Source organism: Rutidosis leptorrhynchoides, chromosome 4 (genome assembly GCF_046630445.1).
Source record: "Rutidosis leptorrhynchoides isolate AG116_Rl617_1_P2 chromosome 4, CSIRO_AGI_Rlap_v1, whole genome shotgun sequence".
Classification (NCBI taxonomy): domain Eukaryota; kingdom Viridiplantae; phylum Streptophyta; class Magnoliopsida; order Asterales; family Asteraceae; genus Rutidosis; species Rutidosis leptorrhynchoides.
Window position 1 is genome coordinate 515328829 of NC_092336.1, and position 3578 is coordinate 515332406.

A 3578-nucleotide genomic window follows, 5' to 3' on the forward strand; every position below is an offset into this window, starting at 1 on the left:
TTACAAAGTTTTTCTTTAAATTCGGAGATCAATTGTGATGACGTCAAAAGATATGACGAATCACTATAATCTTATTTCCTTCATTTACGATAACTTCCCTCATACGCTTTGAGTAATCGAATTATTTTATCCATACTTCTTAGACATGATAAAACTTCATAATCGTCATAATAACATTCTCATTGTTAGCCATAACGACCTCTATCAAATTTCGGGGACGAAATTTCTTTAACGGGTAGGTACTGTGACGACCCGGAAATTTCTGACTAAATTTAAACTTTATCTTTATATTATTCTGACACGATAAGCAATGTTTGTTAAGTTAAATCTCAAGGATTTTAAACTATGTTTATACATTCATTTAAACCTCGACCAAATTCCAATGATTCACGAACCATTAAATGAACATATATGAATATGTATGTATATGTGTATATGTTATAAATTGAAAATGTCAACAAAGTATTTAAAAGTATAATGCTTTATATGAACTTATTTGTTTCAATATGATTATCGACGAAATTAAAAAAATATATATTAAATGATTGAATTATCAGAAACATTGAATTATGATTACAAGTCTCTGTTGAGAGGTCCACTATGATTTGAGAAATCTATTCCTCTTAACGATATTGGGAATAATTTGTAAAGCTATTTATAAATAAAAATAAAAAGTGTCATTTACGAAAGTTAGAAAAAAGCTAGTGGAGAATTGGTTTCCATAATATTCTATTAATCTATTTTCAAACGTACAAAAACGTTTTCAGTTTAAAAAGAACTTTATTATTAAAACGTATATAACTTTTATAAATATCTAGAATCACTTTTGACAACTCATTACTTAACCAGTATAATAAATATAACGATATTTATATTTTATTTCATTAAATATATATAACGATTTAAATTAATATTATATATATTTATACGCGTATTATACATACATAGTTTTTATACTTTTACTATACTTTAACTTTACCTTTACCTTTACTTTTACTTTACTTTAACTTTAATAATTCACTTTAATAATTCATACTTTAATAATTCACTTTAATAATTCATACTTTAATAATTCACTTTAATAATTCATACTTTAATAATTCATACTTTAATAATTCACTTTAATAATTCATACTTTAATAATTCATACTTTAATAATTCACTTTAATAATTCATACTTTAATAATTCACTTTAATAATTCATACTTTAATAATTCACTTTAATAATTCATACTTTAATAATTCACTTTAATAATTCAAAAATCTATTATAAATAGAATTCAATAGGTTTCATTATTTCATAGAAACTTAAAAATATGTTTCTCTAAACTCTCTCAATCGATTTACATATATATATATATATATATATTTGCTCTGTATTATTTCAAGATATTATTAGTATACATAAAATATTACGACGGAGTGATGTCCGAGTGATTTCAAAATAGTTTTTTTGAATGAATCGAAGCTAAGGAAATTATGGGTTATAGCTATGGAGGTGATGGGTATGGTTCATGGGTATGCTCGTGAGGTCAATCTAGTGTTTATCATCTCCGTTGCGTCTACGTACTTTCCTGCAATATTGAATCTCAATATTGATACGTGAGCACTCATAACTTAACTTTTATATATCAATAGTGTATCCCTGACTAGTGCTCGAGTATATAGGATTATGCATACTTGTACATTCGATATTGTCCTTAGATATTTTTGTTGAATCCTGAATTAGATACATATGCTACTGAGATAGGGTATATGATATGCATGTCATTGGAAAGCTAGCGAAAAATTAAGAACTTTTCATTTAGATATCGAATGGTTTCGATGAACGGATTTGAAGTTATAGTCAACTGAATTTTAGTATTATTGTTAAAATGATTATTATTACTATCGTCGTTATTATTTTAATAGAAATATCATTGTTATTATAAAATATCATTATTACTATTATGTTAGTATTATCATTTTATCATAATAACATTTTTAGTAAATATAAATATTGTTATTTTTTTATAGAATAATAATAATTATTATTACAAAATAATACAACTTTTACTTATTATTATTATGATCAATATTATTTTATCAAATAAATAGGGGATACAAAGATATTTTTCACCAAGCGTAATATAATTACATTAATAATACTTACGACTATAGTTTTAAGATATTAAGTGAACTTTATAAATTTTACTACTTAAGATATATAAAAGTATATTTTATCATATATAAACGTTAATATAAATGTTTATTAATAAATGACTTTTATTATTATAAAATCTAATAAATATATTTAAATATATAAAACGACTATAGTTAAGTTATAAACACGTATAAATTTTAGAAGTCATTTTGGGTCAAGTTGACTTTTGTTGACTTTTGCATATTAGTCTCGAGCATTAGGATTGTGGTACACTATGACTTGACCAAAAATTGTTAGACAAATATTGACCAACATATAAATATATATAATTAATATAGGTTCGTGAATCCGAGGCCAACCTTGCACTTGTTAAATGACGTTATATGTATTTTTACTACGAAATACAGTATGGTGAGTTTCATTTGCTCCCTTTTAATTGCTTTTGCAATATATATTTTTGAGCTGAGAATACATGCGCTGTTTTATAAATCTTTTACGAAATAGGCACAAGTACTAAAACTAATTCTATGTGGGTTTAAACCAGAAATATACCCTTAGCTTGGTAACATTAAACTACTTGTCTATGTACGGTAGGCGCGAATCCTAAAGATAGATCTATTGGGCCGGACAAACCCCATCCTGACTATGGGATGCTTTAGTACTTCGAGGTTATTTTAAACACACCTGATCTGGTGTACTTCAGAGGGTAAAACATGAACGTTAAGGCTTGTTACCGGGTGCCTACAATTTATAGAATACTCTTATACACTTGCGAGTGTACATATATTTATAAACGGAAATCTTGTGGTCTATTAATATATTGAAATGATTGTTATGATAAACCTATGAACTCACCAACCTTTTGGTTGACACTTTAAAGCATGTTTATTCTCAGGTATTAAAGAAATCTTCCGCTGTGCATTAGCTCATTTTAAGGATATTACTTGGAGTCATTCATGGCATATTTTGAAAGACGTTGCATTCGAGTCATTGAGTTCATCAAGATTATTATTATGTCAATTATAGTTGGATGTATTATGAAATGGTGTGCATGCCATCAACTTCCGTTGTAAAGAAAGTTTGTCTTTTAAAAACGAATGCAATGTTTGTAAAATGTATCATATAGAGGTCAAAATACCTCGCGATGTAATCAACTATTGTGAATCGTTTATAATGTATATGAACGGGTCCTTTCAATCATCACCAAAATCCACCTATGTTGCTATATAAATAAAAGGTTTTGCTACATCAGTTTTTTTTTTTTGTATTTTTTCTGCTTAAGTTCTAGTTCAAACCCGGCTATTTCCACTTCCATTTCTGTTTCAACGAACCAATCATAAACATACTTTGGTACTGCTATTACATGATACACGCTTCCCTTTTTGTGGCCGAATATCACTAGCCCCACCATTTAGTAACATGTATAAAGTAAAAC